The sequence below is a fragment of the Oryx dammah genome, unplaced genomic scaffold, assembly GCF_014754425.2.
Source record: "Oryx dammah isolate SB20612 unplaced genomic scaffold, SCBI_Odam_1.1 HiC_scaffold_25, whole genome shotgun sequence".
NCBI lineage: Eukaryota > Metazoa > Chordata > Mammalia > Artiodactyla > Bovidae > Oryx > Oryx dammah.
Genome location: NW_024070209.1, coordinates 35,162,991 through 35,182,250, shown reverse-complemented (window position 1 = coordinate 35,182,250; position 19,260 = coordinate 35,162,991).

The following is a 19,260-nucleotide window of genomic DNA, read 5'->3' as shown; positions in this document are numbered from 1 at the left end:
ATTGTCTTCTGACCTCCTTTCCACCTCTTCCACTCCAGCTACACTGTTTTCCTGCTGTTCCTTGAACTTGCTGATCTTATTCACATATCTTGGCTTTTGGGCTTGCTATTTCCTCTGCTCCAAACGTTTACCTTTGATTTTTAAATGGTTCTATTGCTCTCTTCTATCCTAAAGGAGACCAGTCCTGGGTGTTCATTGGAAGGGCTGATGCTGAGGCTGAAACTCCAATACTTTGGCCACCTCATGCAAAGAGTTGACTCATTGGAAAAGACCCTGATGCTGGGAGGGATTGGGGGCAGGAGGAGAAGGGGATGACAGAGGATGAGATGGCTGGATGGCATCACTGACTCGATGGACATGAGTTTGGGTGAACTCCGGGAGTTGGTGATGGACAGGGAGGCCTGGCGTGCTGCAATTCATGGGGCCACAAAGAGTCGGACATGACTGAGCGACTGAACTGAACTGAACTGATTGCTCCCTTTATTTAATTTTTGATTCAAATTTTACCTTCTTTGATAGGCCTTGTTTATTTTAGTATTTGCACATAGGCCTAATCGTTCTCTTTACTCTGTTTCTTTCAAAATTTATTTGTAGCACTTTTCATTATCTGAGATCATGTTCTTTATTTTTTTAGTGTCTTTTTTTTCCTACCATAATGTAAACTAGATGAAACTGGAGGGTTTTTTTCCCACCCCATGAGTAATGCTGGAACACGTAGGTACAAAATAAGATTTACTGAATAAATAAATAAATAAATATAGGGAGTAATGCTATAGCTATTTCTGGGGGCAGGTGTTCAGTGCTGGTACAATGACCTTGATTTGCTTCATGCCATTTCTGTTTGCTGAACCTGACCTTGTGTTAGTAATTTGTTAAAGAGTCAGTGTCTTCTTTGGATCACCTCTGAGTTAGGCATGGGGGCCGCAAGCCACTCAGAGCAGGACAGAAATAAAGAAACTGCCAAGTCACAAGGTAGAATGTCATAGAATCATTGCCAATACAGTCTTAATTGTCTCAGTTTGTAAGTGACAAAATGAGGGTCCATAAAAATAGTAGCTGGAAATACTTGCATGTTCTTGGTTGTTCATCCAGGATTTTTAAGTGTATTAAGTTATTTGATCTGTACTTTTATGATGTAGGTATTATTATGCTTTATACTTGATGGATGAGGAATGAAGTTTCAGGCACAGTTGCCCAGTGTCCCCCAACTATCAGTAAAACTGGATTCAAACCGTGGTCTCATAATTACCACTTGCTGCTGCTGCTAAAGTTGCTTCAGTCGTGTCTGACCCTGTGCGACCCCATAGATGGCAGCCCACCAGGCTCCCCCGTCCCTGGGATTCTCCAGGCAAGAACACTGGAGTGGGTTGCCATTTCCTTCTCCAATGCATGAAAGTGAAAAGGGAAAGTGAAGTCGCTCAGTCGTGTCCGACTCTTAGCGATCCCATGGACTGTAGCCCACCAGGCTCCTCTGTCCATGGGATTTTCCAGGCAAGAGTACTGGAATGGGGTGCCATTGCCTTCTCCAATTACCACTTAAGTAATATCTAATGTTTTTATTCCCTGGGGACAAAATGTTCTAGTCTAAAGAAATGGTTTTGCAGAAAATCCCAATCAGCTCTCCTAATTACTGTCTGATTATATTTCTTATATTCTAAGAACCATAGTTTTAACTTTAGTGTTAATATGTGTGTGTGTGTGCCTATATTTATATCTATATCTATATATGTATCAGGCTTCACTGGTGCCTCATATGGTAAAGAATTTGCCTGCAATGCAGGAGACCTGGGTTCAGTCCCTGGGTTCAGAAGATCCCCTGGACAAGGAAATGGCAACCCATTCCACTATTCTTGCCTGGAGAACTCCATGGACAGAGGAACCTGGTGGGCTATAGTCCATGGAGTCACAAAGAGTTGGATATGACTGAGTGACTAACATTTACACACTTTTTTTCATAGTAGGTATTATACTACCCACTTCATATCATTGAGAGAAGTGATTGATCATGAATTACGTGCTCAGCACAATTCCTGGTTCATGTAAATGCTATTGCTATTAATAAATAAAGTATTAACTACTTTCATTCAACCCTTTAGTCCCGTTTATGGGTATTGCATTACCACAGTTACCTTCTTCCTAGAAGAGAAATGTTTCACAGACATCTGGAAATCCAAGGGACTGTACCCTTACTACTAGGTGGTATATAAGCATGATTTTTAAATCAAATTTGTTTCTTACAAAGCACTGTGGGAATTAATGGGAGATATATTTCACCAGAGGAGAAGGCAATGGCAACCCACTCCAGTACTCTTGCCTGGAAAATCCCATGGACGGAGGAGCCTGGTAGGCTACAGTCCATGGGGTCGTGAAGAGTTGGACACGACTGAGCAACTTCACTTTCACTTTTCACTTTCATGCATTGGAGCAGGAAATGGCAACCCACTCCAGTATTCTTGCCTGGAGAATCCCAGAGACAGAGGATCCTGGTGGGCTGCCGTCTATGGGATCGCACAGAATCGGACATGACTGAAGCGACTTAGCAGCAGCAGCATATTTCACCAGTTTTGGCACAAGTCACTCTCCAACTGGTATCAAAAGTCCAATGACTCATTCAATACACTTTATTTTCAATAGAACCACTGAAGAGAAAATGGAAACATGTCATTTTCCCTTTAAGGCCATGCACATTACTGAGTTTTCCATGGGCTTGCTGTGCACACATGACTTTTAAAATGAAAATACTATTCATGTGAAGAGGATGGTCAAGGTAGATTGCAACGGATTGTCACTGCAGTAGTTTGAGATGTCAGTAATTCTTAAGCTAAAAGGAATGCTTTCATGATTTAAGAGGATGCCTCTAATTTTACATTTGTTGTCATCTTTCATTTGTTTTCCTATTTTGGAAACTTTTACCAACTACACTTATCAGGCGGCTTCTGATTCCTATGGAAGAATGGTCTGTCTTAAAATTTGCGATCCAAGAGGAAGATAGGAGACATTTGTATTTTGATTTCAAAGTATTTTAAAGATTTGATTGTTTATCTACTGTGAGTTTTTGTATTTCATTATTGTAGGCAGCACACAGAAAAGGCTACTTTGTGTATTTGTTTTCTGAGAGACTTGATCAATGAAGCGAGCTTAAAGTACTTTTCCAAAAGAAATAATCACATGTAATTAATATAAAGAAATCAATTGGATCTATTTATTCTCCCCTCCTTATTACAAGAACATATTTAACCTTAGAAGTAAAAATAAGAAGTTTCAGTGTTATTACTTCACATGGCAGAATCACTTGGCTCTGTTTGAACTATGATTAGCTGTGTCTTTGGTAGCTGCTGTAACTATCATGCTCCTTAGGTACCCTTCAAGGAAGTTGGAGTAGGACTTTTCAACCAGAGAACAATGATACGATCCTTGGATACATGGTCCTAGAATGTTATCCTTCGGTTGATTTCTGAACTTTATAAAGTTGTGAAAGTAAAAGTCGCTCAGTCGTGTCCAACTCTTTGTGACCCCATGGACTATATAGCCCATGGAATTCTCCAGGCCAGAATACTGGAGTGGATAGCCTTTCTCTTCTCCAGGGGATCTTCCCAACCCAGGGATCAAACTCAGGTCTCCCACATGGCAGGCGGATTCTTTACTATCTGAGACACTTGAAGACACCCTAAATAGACTATTGTAAGTATTTATATAAAGTGAAAGTGCAGATGAATTTTTTAATCAGCTTGTTCTAAATGACTGGAAACTGCTATCAATAGGCCAATTGATTATATCTGAAATCCTCGAGGAAAAAAAAATTCTGCTTAATAAGGGACTATTAGACCTGTCCCCATTTGCCATAATCCCATGAAAACATGGCCCAAAGGAGGGAAATTCACTTTCAAACTCCTGGGAAGTAAGAAGCATGAAAAATTAAGTACAGAAGGGACATTCTAGAAACTTCAAAGGACAAGAAGAATAAACAATATAGTAAATGTGAGGTGAACAAAAATTTCAGTGGGGGAACAAAGGACTGTTCTTTTTAAACTGTCATTTGTGGATTGGTCTTGCCACACTTCTGAGCGGACTTCACAGAAAAAAAAGAAAAAAAAAAACATCTCTTCTATCTGTGATTGTTTTGACTGGTGCTTTCTAAAGTTCTTGAGAGGTAGATCATACTGGGAAAACTGAATCAATTCATTCACTCTCAAAACATAGAATTCTTTATTACTCATCTTTGCTGAGCTGGGCTATAATTCTGATTCCCATGAAAATTTCTTGGCTTGGGAGAAGACATCTGTGTCATTAAGGCAGTAAGATGTACCACCCAATGAATTCAGGGCTTTCTTTCATCAAAGTATAGCATTGAGGGTAAATTATAATAATCAAGATTGGGCCCTTAACAGAACCAATATGCAAGCAGATCTGAAATGAAAACTCTTGAAATCTGTTATTTAAGGCACCTTAAATCTCCTAGGAATCCATGGACTAGGAAGTCCCAGGTATAGCACTCCAAGTTTCTACAAATATTCTCTTTGTATAAAAGCATGCTTTTTACAAGTACTATGCCATTGAAGAATAGCAGGAAGGAAGGCGTAGAGTTGCAGTGACACATAGTATTGTCATTCAAACTAGCCATTCTGCACACTCTATGTCACCAGTCATTTTCCTTTCCTGCTAATTTACATGGTTGCTTCTTCATTGGGTGGTTTTCTATGTGTTAAGCTTTGAGTAATTCATTCTTATACCACTTTCCTCCCCTTCCTTGTTTATTTATCACAGAGCCTATAAAGCTCAGTGACATTTGACTTTGCTCTGTTGCTGACTGGGTCATGGAATGCAGAAAGCATGTATGTATCATTGAGTGCATCTCTGAGTGATGGTCTCAGCATTATGTCAAACCACAGGGTCAGCCTCTCTCATCATGTCACATCACATCATGCTTGATGTCGACACATGGCTCAATTCTAAGTATCCACATGTAATCAGGAAATGAGCCTTCACAGCAGTCTGAGCAGTGCTTTCAGATAACAGGAAATAGAGCAGATTGACCTCTCCATTTTTACCACTGCAATTATAATGAACCCTGTTAGAAGTTGTGCATGTATATATATATATATATTCACATCTCATTGATAAAATCATCTGTACAAGATAGGCATTTTCTTTCTGAATTCTTCTCATAATGATGAGGCAGTGCCCCTCCTGGGTTTATTATTGTGATGAGAAGATCTAATTCCTGGAACCAGGTATTAATCTAAAGGATTCTACTGACAGAATGAGCTACATGATAGTTATTAGGGATTTGCAATGTGACAATCAAACTAAGGCTATTCAAAAAAAAGTTAGACCAGGCCATTGAGAGATTATTTCTGCAAAATGTCTCCACTGTAAAATCAGTCCAAGCTGATACATTAGGCTTCTGTTGCTTGATAAATCAGGAGTATGAATATATTAACCAGTAACACTGAATACTTCGAATTTTAAATTTTGCCTTGATTAAGAACTCTAAGGCACTGAATATTAGTCCTCGAAACTCCTTTGCCTTTAATCCTCCATCCTTAAGTCTTTCCACATTAGAAGCTAATAAAAACTAATCTGAATAAAACAAGATTCTTGAAAATTAATGAATGAAGTAATTAATGAATAATAAGTTGATGAACCTATATTGTTCATATTTGTTGTGTTCCAAAAAACCCAAGAATCTACAATAGAGAGAGACGGGCATGTTTCTGAACCTTTCACTAGTGGAGAAGTAGGTTGTTCTTTCAAGAATGTGGAAATTGACATACGCTTCCCTGGGAACTCAGGAGTCTTAGATGGAGGTATTACCCTGGTCATCAGAAACATTAACTTTCATAAGTGCTGGCCCAGTGAAGCTTTCCTTAGTGCTCTCAGTCTCCTGTTCCATAGCATTTCTGCTCATTTTACTCTAGATATTTATTTTTCTCCATTATGCTTCTCTTTCATTCTCTATCAAAGCTTCCTCTCCTGGCTATGCTTGACAACTTAATGTGCTATTCTTCTCAAGCAATTTAATAAGAATCAAAATCTTACATGCAGAAATGAAGTAATGATTATTGGATAAGTGAGGGGTGTTTAGGAAACAGTAGACTGAATTGGTTAACCCTGAAATGATAAACATGGTTTAAAAAAGTATGCTCTATTTTAATGTAAATTTATCTTTGGTCTATAACATTACTCTAAAGTATTTACATTGCCATCAGCTAATATTATTTATCACAGACTCACTGGTAGGTTGTGTTTTAATATGCTATTGTGAAAAAGACTTCCTCATTTCAGTTGATTGTAGATTCAGCATGCATATGTTATCACTGCTCAGAAAGCTAATTGAAACTTTGGTTATATTCATAATGTATTGTGTCTTGATCAAGGGCAGTAATATTCCCTTTGTTCTCTGTGCTGATCCTGCTACATCTGGAATACTGAATTCCCTTCCAAATGCCTTATGATTGTGTATTGGACCATTCCAGTTGGATTACAAATAAAAGATCAAATGTATACATGTATTGAGATAAAAAGACATATTGTTTGCTTAAATTTAAGGATATTGCAGGAACTGATGGCTCCTGGAACAGCCTTTCTGATGTGGGGTAAGAGTGAAGTTGAGTTAAGATTGGATCAGGTTTAGAATTAGGTGAAAAATGGGCTGGGAGTGAGCATAGTGTGTGCCTAGGGTGATATTGGGTACAAGTTGAGCTTCAGGCAAATTTAGAGTGTTGAGGGGATGGGAAGAAGCCTATGAGTGAGTCTAGAGAGGACCAAAGAACGCTCTCAAGCTTGCATAGCAGATTGATACATTCTAGTGGACTTAGGGCACATGTCAGGCTTACCAACATAATACCTCTAGACAGAGTCAACCTAACAATGGACAAAATCAACCTTAGCAGACTGCTCCTGAACTTTTTCACCATCTTTATTATATTCAGTCATCTGAGCATCTCTTATGTCTGCTGCAGCTGCTGCTATTTAGTAGCTAAATCGTGTCTGACTCTTTACAACTCCATGGACTGAAGTCTGCAAAGCTCCTCTGTCCATGGGATTTCCCAGGCAAGAATACTGGAGTGGGTTGACATTTTCTCCTCCAGGGGATCTTCCCAACCCAGGGATTGAACCTACGTCTCCTGCATTGCAGATAGATTCATTAGTGCTGAGCCACCAGCTTTTATGCCTGAAAGTATGTGTAAGTGTTAGTTGCTCAGTCATATTCGACTCTTTGCGATCCCATGGACAGGTAGACTGTAGCCCACCAAGCTCCTCTGTCCATGGCATTCTCCAGGCAAGAATACTGGAGTGGGTAACCATTTCTTTCTCAAGGGGAATCTTTCTGACCCAGGGATCAAACCCAGGTCTCCTGAATTGCAGGCAAATTCATTACCATCTGAGCAGGAAAGCCCTTATGCTTTTATGCTTGTGTGTGTGTGTGTGTTAGTTGCTCAGTCATGTCTGATTCTTTGCGACCCTATGGACTGTAACCCACCAGGCTCCTCTGTCCATGGAATTCTCCATTCAAGAATACTGGAGTGGGTTTCCATTCTCATCCAGATCTCCTGCATTGCAGGCAGATTCTTTGCCATCTGAGCTACCAGGAAAGCTCAAACGATCCTCAAATATGGAAAGGGAATTGATGAAGATGTTAAAGATTAAGAGTTACCCCAGGCTTAATTGTGTAAGTTGGGAGTTTGTCAAGAAGAAAAATTGGGAAGCCATAGTTCTTGTCACCTAATAACTGAAATGAGGGGCATAATGTGAAATGAATAGCTCTCTTGGCCTTGAACTTAACAGATATCAGAGTTTAAAGGGGTACCTGGAGTTTTGTGGGAGATATCTGAGGAAAGCTTTCTAATAATAAGGGCTATGCAGTGATGGTATGAACACCCTTATAACCAGGGGGTTACCCATTTCTGCACATGTGCAAGAAGAGGCTGGTGAACTTTGCCTTGAATTGGAAATGTTATTGGGGGATCTCAAAGGTCTTTTCTGAGACAGTGATTCTGAAAGGCTTTGAATTCTTCAACCATGAGTTTCAAGATTTTCCTGTTTCAAAATTTTCTCTGAATCTGAAAATTCAGATCACTGAATTTTCTTCTTGAGATAAAAGCAGAAGTAAAGGAGGTAATGTCACTAAAGCTTCTAGTACATACCCCTTTTTCCTAATCACTGTCTTCCTTTGGCTCTTAAAGAAAACATATCAGAAGAAAATTGAGTAACTGAATAGGATGTGCTGTCTAACACAGAAGCATTTCTGTTGGGTGAAAAATAGCCAGTCAGGCAATGGAAGATTTATGGTGTGACTTACAAACACAGTTTATTGAATATTTTCATTTTAGGCTTCCCAAACTGTTGCTGACCATCAGTTCTTTGTACTTCTATTTTTGCTCATTTTTAAAATGCAGTTTGAAACTCCAGCTGCTAAGCCAAGAATGTTCTTTTTCACTGGCAGCATTTTCCTTTATTGGCAGAATCCACAGGCAATTGCTTTGATACTTTTTGGAGTTACATTTGGTCTCTGTCATAGTTCATGCAAAGATAAGCTGATTGGGTTGTCTGGTTGGTCCCAGATGCTTTTGGTTTTAATGCCCCATCAATTCTCTTTGAAAATGAAGTCCTGGGCCAATCTTGGGTCTCAGGAGACAATTGCAGATGACTTGTTCATGATCAAAAGGCAACATAATTTCCTGATGTCCATATGCTTTCTCTGGAACTTCTTTTGGTGTCCTCAAAAGTGATGTTTCTTATAAGTGGATGATAGATCATCATTTAGAAAAGGTCTCTAAGCTTCAGAAGTGTTTCCTCAAGTGTTCCTGCAAGTGAAAGTGATGAGGGCTGAACTGGTTTCTCAGAACTCCAGGGAGTGGGTTCTAGAATCCAGAGCCATAAAATCATCCCCCACAGAAATAAAAACCGGTTTATTGTTTACTTTTGCATCATGATTATATTAAGTGGGGATTTGTAGAGTAGAAATTATCCTCATTTTTCAGTCTTACATTAATATCTGAGTCACATAATTCCTCCTAGATGGTTACTTGCAAATCATTTTGTTATAAAGAAATTCAAGGGGCTAGGTAAACCAGTGGTGTGATCATATACAACATAGATTTACTGGAACTAAGGCTTTAAAGATTGACAGAAAACCATGCAAGTGGCATCTTTGAGCTCCATCTGACATTCTATATGTTTATTTTTTAATGGGAAAAGATTTAAACATACATTTCATCAAAGAATATATACTGGTGGTAAATAAGAACACAAAGAGATACTCAACATCTTCACTCATTAGGGTTATTTAAAATCACAATGTGGTACAAATATGCTCTAAAACTGGCAAAAAATTAAATTAACTGGCCAAAGTAAGTTTTGGCAAGGATGTGGAGAAAATAGAACTCTCTTGCACTGCTGGTGGTAATAAAAACTGTACAAACACTCTGGAAAACTATTTGACAATGTCTTAAATATTTAAACATGCACTTACTATATAATCTAGCCATTCCATTCTTAGATATTTACTCAAAAGAAAAAAAAAAAAACAACTCAGCACTGTCCATGTATATGCAAATATTCATAGCATCTTAATTTGTAATAGCCAAAAACTGGAAGTGACTTGTCCTTCAATGAGTGAATTGATAAAACAAATTGTGATACATCCATCAATGAATTACTACTCAGCAATAAATTTTAAATGATTGAAATATATGTGTATCAGAGTGTATGATGCTGTGTATGTTACACACTTCTGCATCTCTTTAGGAGCAAGCATGGAAGGCAGATAAAGATCCTTCTGTTTTCTACATTTGTTTTCCAAGAAGGACACATCCAACTAGAGGAGAGGATGCCAAGGCTGAGCAGCAGGATTGCTCTAAGAGCCAGAGTTTGTGCTTTTTGTGGTCTCAGAGGGACAATGTGGCTCTTAAATAATGGGCTTATTCAAGTTGAGCTTCTGAGTCTCATTTTTCTTTCCCCAACAAATAATCCCCCTTTAAAACTTTTTTTTTTGGGGGGGGAAGAGATGTTTGTGCCAGCTCTGTGTACAGCCCTGATTGAAATGGTTCTCACCTTGCATGAACAGAGGAGGAATAATAAAATTCCTAATTAGGAAAATTTAAGAAAACCACAAAAACCTCTGAAATAATGTTTTCATTTGCATAAGGAAGAAAAATGAAGATGATAGTGCAAATTCATAAAGTTTTTGGGTGGTGTCAAGGAACAAATCTTTCCCACTTTAAATAAAACAACTGGAGTCCTACAAACAGCTCAGAAGTAGAAACAGTGAGATCAAAGCCATCTGTCAGCTACCTGTTCTTATCACTCATCTTAACCTTTGCCTTCCAGGGTTGTGAGCATTCCAGAGACTGTTTGAAAGATATGTGTGTCTCACAAGCAGCCATCATCAGGATGGAACTACTGAACTGAAATAGTGAACTCATTGACAATGATTAAAGTTAGATAGTTATTTTTAGAAAGGAGAAGGCTCTGTGCTGGTACTTTATGCAAGTGATTTGAAACATTTATTTCAACAAATCTAAGTTTGATATTATACCACCCTTATACAAATTGAGGCTGTATACATTGCCCAAGCTCATATAGTAATCTCATGGACAGAGGAGCCTGCTAGGCTACAATCCATGGGGTAGCAAAGAGTCAGACATGACTCCCTGACTTAGTACGCACACACTCATATAGCTGGTAAAAGTTGAGCTGAGATTTGACTCAGCTGGACCTCAAACTGACTCTAAAATCTCCTTCTTTCCAGGGTCTCTGTTTTCTTTTTCGTGGACAAGGTAATTTGCTTTCTAGACATTGTATTTTTCTCTCTCTCAGCAGGTTCCTTTTATATTTGACTTTGTATTGTTTAAGTATGAACTTGAAGAACCTTCCTAACAGTTACCTGTCTCTACTTCCCAGAGATATTCAGTTCAGTTCAGTCGCTCAGTCATGTCTGACTCTTTGCGACCCCATGAATTGCAGCACGCCAGGCCTCCCTGTCCATCACCATCTCCCAGAGTTCACTCAGACTCACGTCCATCGAGTCCGTGATGCCATCCAGCCATATCATCCTCTGTCGTCCCCTTCTCCTCCTGCCCCCAGTCCCTCCCAGCATCAGAGTCTTTTCCAATGAGTCAGCTCTTTGCATGAGGTGGCCAAAGTACTGGAGCTTCAGCTTTAGCATCATTCCTTCCAAAGAAATCCCAGGGTTGATCTCCTTCAGAATGGACTGGTTGGATCTCGTTGCAGTCCCAGGGAATCTCAAGAGTCTTCTCCAACACCACAGTTCAAAAGCATCAATTCTTTGGCACTCAGCCTTCTTCACAGTCCAATTCTCACATCCATACATGACCACAGGAAAAACCATAGCCTTGACTAGACAGACCATATTCGGCAAAGTAATGTCTCTGCTTTTGAATATACTATCTAGGTTGGTCATAACTTTTCTTCCAAGGAGTAAGCGTCTTTTAATTTCATGGCTGAAATCACCATCTGCAGTGATTCTGGAGCCCCCAAAAATAAAGTCTGACACTGTTTCCACCGTTTCCCCATCTATTTCCCATGAAGTAATGGGACCGGATGCCATGATCTTCATTTTCTGAATGTTGAGCTTTAAGCCAACTTTTTCACTCTCCTCTTTCACTTTCATCAAGAGGCTTTTGAGTTCCTCTTCACTTTCTGCCATAAGGGTGGTGTCATCTGCATATCTGAGGTTATTGATATTTCTCCTGGCAATCTTGATTCCAGCTTGTGTTTCTTCCAGTCCAGCGTTTCTCATGATGTACTCTGCATAGAAGTTAAGTAAGCAGGGTGACAATATACAGCCTTGACGTACTCCTTTTCCTATTTGGAACCAGTCTGTTGTTCCATGTCCAGTTCTAACTATTGCTTCCTGACCTGCATACAGATTTCTCAAGAGGCAGGTCAGGTGGTCTGGCATTCCCATCTCTTTCAGAAGTTTCCACAGTTTATTGGGATCCACACAGTCAAAGGCTTTGGCATAGTCAATAAAGCAGAAATAGATGTTTTTCTGGAACTCTCTTGTTTTTTCCATGATCCAGCGGATGTTGGCAATTTGATCTCTGGTTCCTCTGCCTTTTCTAAAACCAGCTTGAACATCAGGGAGTTCACGGTTCATGTATTGATGAAGCCTGGCTTGGAGAATTTTGAGCATTACTTTATTAGCATGTGAGATGAGTTCAATTGTGTGATAGTTTGAGCATTCTTTGGCATTGCCTTTCTTTGGGATTGGAATGAAAACTGACCTTTTCCAGTCCTGTGGCCACTGCTGCATTTTCCAAATTTGCTGGCATATTGAGTGCAGCACTTTCACAGCATCATCTTTCAGGATTTGAAACAGCTCAACTGGAATTCCATCACCTCCACTAGTTTTGTTCATAGTGATGCTTTCTAAGGCCCAATTGACTTCACATTCCAAGATGTCTGGCTCTAGATTACTGATCGCATCATCATGATTATCTGGGTCATGAAGATCTTTTTTGTACAGTTCTTCCATGTATTCTTGCCATCTCTTCTTAATATCTTCTGCTTCTGTTAGGTCCATACCATTTCTGTCGTTTATCGAGCCCATCTTTGCATGAAATGTTCCCTTGGTATCTCCAATTTTCTTGAAGAGATCTCTAGTCTTTCCCATTCTGTTCTTTTCCTCTATTTCTTTGCACTGATCACTGAAGAAGGCTTTATCATCACAAAAATAATTTAAAATATTCAGATGCATGAAAATTTGGTGTTACTTTCATATATCTAATTGTCTGTAGGCAAATTGTCTGGATATTCTAGGGGCACCTGGATTCAAGAAGTCAAAACCTGAAGATTATCTTTCACACTGATAGTTCTGTTTTATTTGTCTCAGTTTCTGTGAGTGTCCTAAGCCTCTACCCAAACTGCTAATCTCTGAACCTGGGTTTTATCCTAGATGTCCTTTCTTTAGCTTTCTCTTTTCTGTTTCCCCTTCACATTCCTTCAACTAGTGCCTCATTTCAAGTCCTTTACCTTTTCTTACCTGCATTATTCAATATTGTATTGTCAATCTTTCTGCGTGCAGCCTAGTACCTCCTAGATCCAAATTCTCCACAACCTCTAGAGAGAGAGAGATTTTGAAAAACAAGTAATGTGATGTTTTATTCCCCTTCAAGACTCCAGACTTTTTAGGGCATCAGAGAAGGCCATCCATGGTTTTATCTTGTTTACTGTTTCCAGATTTCCATTGTGTCATGTTCTTCTGGCATTTCATCCCAAAGGCAGATACATCTACTTGAAATTTTCCAATTTTGTTTTTCATCATACAGCTCATTCTGGTACATCGTTCCCATTCTCCCCATTCATTTACATAGTAGGAGGTACCTATTTATCTTTTGATATTCAGCTCAACAATGAATGCCTTTCCAAAGCCATTCTAACATGTTCCAATAGATAGATAGATATCTCCAGCTAAGCATTCTGTTTGTTTCCTCTCTGTATTCAGATGTCTGTCCTTGCAAGCATAAGTTATTTCCTTCTTTACTTTTCTATCTTCCTTGACAGTAAGTTCCTGATGGCAAGATCTGTGGCACCAGGATCTAGCCAGGGCATGGCTCAGTCAGTTCGTAGAAGTTTGGGGAAATAAATAAATTGAGAGTGAAACCAAGATCTCAAATCTAAAGACTCTAAAAGACAGCATTCTGGCAATGGTCTAAAGGAATAGATCAATAATGAACTGAATAGTCTGGATTACATATTTTACACTTATATTAGTTAAGAAACTTGTTAGAGAATCCATAAATTAGTCTACAAAACCTACTCTGAAGTTTTCTTAGTATCTATACATGAATTGTCATTTTTCTATAAATGTATTTCAATGTGGGTCTAGAAAAAAATGAGTTAGCCTAAAACAGTATCAAAATAATGACTTCATCCCTAATAAAGTGGATGAGTGTCTTAAAAGATATTGGGTCTAATTAATGCTGATAAAATAGAATGTTTTCTCATGCCCATTATGAAAGAACATAAAGTAGACCAATGTAATGGCAAGCACCTCAGAAAATTAGAAATTATTCATTAAATGTGAAATACAACTAAAGAAAAAATTTTACAAAAATCAAATATTGAAAAAACTGATAAGCTAAATTGTCTATATTTACATATATTCATAATTTATTTTCCCCAACTCTCTGTATGTAGCTCATTTGGAAGTCATCTACAAGTTGCAGCTGTTGCTTAAGTCATAAGTGTTTCTATATTCTGAGATAATAAGAATCAATTTAAATTCCAGTGCCTCAAAACATAATCAACTTCCATATAAACTTCATTGCTTAAGGGCAGTGCAGAAATTGAGAATGTATGGTCTTAACAACTTGAGGTTCTAAGAAATGCAAGTTATTCTCTTTTCCTTTGTTTCTGCTTAAACCACTCTGTTCTGATCGCACCTTTTGCAATTCACTATTGGATGATCTATTTTTGTTTTCTTCAAATTTGGTTAGAATAAAAAGCATACAGGCTCACAAATGACAATTTTTAACTTGGAGAAAACAGATTAAATAAAACCAGGGTGTAGGCACCAAAGACCTTAGGTCTTTTCATTGGGGTTTGGAATGGGGAACCAACAACTGAAGCACATTTGTCTCCACGGTGAGGGCCCATGAGTTCTGACACTCAAATGTACAGCCAGCTGCCTAAACTCACATTCATGTGAATGTGGACAAGTTGTTTTAGTTTGGTAAATAGTTCTTAGGCATTGTTAGAAGCACATTTATCCAGGTCAGTCTTTCAAATTATAATTGATCTGGTCTACATTTGCTAACATTTACTCATGGTGGTGACACTGTCCCAGTGGTTTGTAGTTTGTACTTTATTTCACATGTGTATGGGTATACTCAGCACAGTCAGAGTTACTGAGTAGCTTTTCTTTTTTGCTTCTCTTTATTTGTAATTTCTTTGTCTTTTAGTTATTTTTTGCCTCTTCTTGCATTCACTCACTCACTCTAGTCCCCTCTGAATATTAACCAGGTACTGAGCTCCTCAGTTCTGGGCTTGTAACCTATGCCTTTTTTTTAAGAAAGGCAGCTGTGCCCTTGGTACAAATCCTTTCTCCTGACACTTGCCCCTCTTTCCTTCATGCAGCCACTCCATCCTCCCCTCTCTAAAGTTGTGCATGCTATCATTTATTGGGTAGATATTGCGTGTCAGGTCCTGTATGGTCACTGCATATATATTATTACATCACTTCACACAACCACCTATGAAGGAAAACCAATTACCTCATATTTCATCCAGGAGAAAAACAGAGCCCACTGTAAACTGCCTCAGAGTTTAGAGTTAGTGAGTAAATAGGCCATGAACAAAATCCAGTTGTGTCTGACTCAAAAGTCCATTCTCTTCTATTGCTTCATTTTTACTTCTTTAATAGATTTTAACTTACAACTTCTAAAAGTTTTAGAAATCAAGACACTGAACTTGTTACGAGGGCTTTTTTATGGCTATCACATCTCTAATGTTGGTTTGGCTTTCAGAGAGATTACTTTTCAAAATGGATTTGTAGAAGGTGGGGAGTGTACATGGAAGAGTGATTATTTTCAAAATTCAATTGAATGCTTACACTTTTATAACTAAAACAGTAATTGGAACATAAAATATTTTGACAGCACTTAAGTTTTTATTTTAGAGCAACAGGTCCCTTAATAAAGGATCTGTTTAATGGAGACCTTTACAAATTGAACAAATGCAGAGCTCTCTCTCCCAGTCTGACAAGAAGGTCAGCCATCTGCCCTCAGAATTTGAATGATGGGGCTGTCATTTAGGTTGGTATTTGAAATCAAACTATTGCTATGAAATTCTAAATTACAAAGTGAAGGGAGGATGGTTGGTTTATCAGGATGATATGGAAATTATCTTCAAATTCTTTCCCCTAAATGTCCCAGTTTAGAAGCCACAAAGTATTTTCTCTGGTTTGGACAATACTAGACCACCTCTCAATCAGACTAAAAAAATAAAATAATTTCCTGTTTTAAATCAGTAACTATTTCCTCAGATTCCAGTGTGCATTTAACACTGTGCTCAATATTATGGATAATATAAATATACTTTGAGATATGACACTTGAGCCCAATCTAAAACATTTGGGCTTGCAGTACAGTTGTTGAAATAAATACTTATCAGTTTCAAGAGATTTTGAAGATCAAGAAGGGGAATAAACTCCACAAGTGAAGTTCTTCACTCTGTGGAAAATTTTTGTTAGGGCATTTTTGTTTGATTAGAGCCACACACTCACATCCTCAAATAGAATACAAACTGACATAATGATAATAGTTCCCACTTCCAGTGTGTGATACCAACTTATCAAATAGTCTAGGTTGCAATAATACAGAGACGTTTGTATCTAGGAGAAAACTAAAAGGTTCTTGATATAGTAAGCATGCTTCTAAGTGGAGAGATACATCAAATATCATTTTAGCATTCTTAGTACTATGGCAGGATATATAGGTATGTTGGAGGGGCAGTATGTGCAGAGCAGAAAACACAAATGAGATGGAAATGAACTTATAGAGATATATGCAAGAAGTCTCTCAACACTATGTCATTAAAGACAATAAACAGTGTCACCTTCTAATCTTTCATCTTAAAACTGTGTAGATTCATAATTAGAATTACATTTTGGATTTTTCACTTTTCCTCTAATGGGGTAAAGCCACATCAGCTTGGTGGTTGCCTTACCTGTTGATGCTAGATATTAGACAAAGCCCTAAGATATTGTTGTTATGGTGATAAGAAGGGAAAGGGAATTATACATTCTTTTGTAATGTGAAGGGTATTTGAATCACAAAGCCATCTAGTGAGAGCCTTTTAGTGTGGGATTGATGTGTCATACTTTCCATTCCATCATGCTGGCGTGAATGATGAGGTCCATAAACGTTCCGTATAGCTGGTAAGTCAGAGTGGTCTCTATCCTTAGTACTTTAGGGAAGAAGAACTAAGGAACCATTTATTCTTATGTAAATGAAATGTGTTAGTAATTATAGTTTTCCATCCAGTCAAGTTCAGTTAGGCATTTGGATGCAGCTTTGGCATAATTTGGCTGCAAAGAATATAATCAGTCTGATTTCGGTGTTGACCATCTGGTGATGTCCATGCGTAGAGTCTTCTCTTGTGTTGTTGGAAGAGGGTGTTTACTATGACCAGTGTGTTCTCTTGGCAAAACTCTATTAGCCTTTGTCCTGCTTCATTCCATATTCCAAGGCCAAATTTGCCTGTTACCCCACGTGTTTCTTGACTTCCTACTTTTGCATTCCAGTCCCCTATAACGAAAAGGACATCTTTTTGGGGTGTTAGTTCTAAAAGGTCTTGTAGGTCTTCATAGAACCATTCAACTTCAGCTTCTTCAGTGTTACTGGTTAGGGCATAGACTTGGATTACTGTGATATTGAATGGTTTGCCTTGGAAATGAACATAGATCATTCTGTCATTTATGAGATTATATCCAAGTACTGCATTTTGGACTCTTTTGTTGACTATGATGGCTACTCCATTTCTTCTAAGGGATTCCTGCCCACAGTAGTAGATATAATGGTTATCTGAGTTAAATTCACCCTTTCCAGTCCATTTTAGTTCGCTGATTCCCAGAATATCAATGTTCACTCTTGCCATCTCCTGTTTGACTACTTCCAATTTGCCTTGATTCAGGGACCTAACATTCCAGGTTCCTATGCAATATTGATTGCTCTTTACAGCATTGGACCTTGCTTCTATCACCAGTCATATCCATAGCTGGGTATTCTTTTTGCTTTGGCTCCATCCCTTCATTCTTTCTGGAGTTATTTATCCACTGATCTCCAGTAGCACATTGGGCACCTACTGACCTGGGGAGTTCCTCTTTCAGTGTCCTATCATTTTGCCTTTTCATACTGTTCATGGGGTTCTCAAGGCAAGAATACTGAAGTGGCTTGCCATTCCCTTCTCCAGTGGACCACATTCTGTCAGACCTCTCCACCATGACCTGCCCATCTTGAGTGGCCCCACAGGCATGGCTTAGTTTCATTGAGTTAGACAAGGCTGCGGTCTGTGTAATTAGATTGACTAGTTTTCTGTGATTATGGTTTGTGTGTCTGCCCTCTGATGCCTCTCACAACACCTGCCATCTTATTTGGGTTTCTCTTATCTTGGACGTGGGGTATCTCTTCAGGGCTGCTCCAGAAAAGCATAGCCGCTGCTCCTTACCTTGGATGAGGGGTATCTCCTTATGGCTGCCCCTCCTGACCTTGAACGTGGAGTAGCTCCTCTCGGCCCTCCTGCCCCCGTGCAACCACAGCTCCTTGAATGTGGGGTTGCTCCTGTTTGGCTGCCGCCCCTGACCTCGGGCGTGGGGTACCTCCTTCCGGCTGCTGCCCCTGACTGTGGCTCAGATCATGAACTCCTTATTGCCAAATTGAGACTTAAATTGAAGAAAGTAGGGAAAACCACTAGACCATTCAGGTATGACCTAAATCAAATCCCTTATGATTATACAGTGGAAGTGAGAAATAGTTTTAAGGGACTATTTCTGATAGATATAGTACCTGATGAACTATGAATGGAGATTCGTGACATTGTGCAGGAGACAGGGATCAAGACCATCCCCATGGAAAAGAAATGCAAAAAAGAAAAATGGCTGTCTGAGGAGGCCTTACAAATAGCTGTGAAGAGAAGAGAAGTGAAAAGCCAAGGAGAAAAGGAAAGATATAAGCATCTGAATGCAGAGTTCCAAAGAATAGCAAAGAGAGATAAGAAAGCCTTCCTCAGCGATCAATGCAGAGAAATAGAGGAAAACAACAGAATGGGAAAGACTAGAGATTTCTTCAAGAAAATTAGAGATATCAAGGGAACATTTCATACAAAGATGGGCTCAATAAAGAACAGAAATGGTATGGACCTAACAGAAGCAGAAGATATTAAGAAGAGGTGGCAAGAATACACAGAAGAACTCTACAAAAAAGATCTTTATGACCAAGATAATCACAATGGTGTGATCACTTACCTAGAGCCAGACATCCTGGAATGTGAAGTCAAGTGGGCCTTGGAAAGCATCACTATGAACAAAGCTAGTGGAGGTGATGGAATTCCAGTTGAGCTCTTTCAATTCTTGGAAGATGATGCTGTGAAAGTGCTGCACTCACTATGCCAGCAAATCTGAAAAACTCAGAAGTGGCCACAAGACTAGAAAATGTCAGTTTTCATTCCAATCCCAAAGAAAGGCAATGCCAAAGAATGCTCAAACTACTGCACAATTGCACTCATCTCACACGC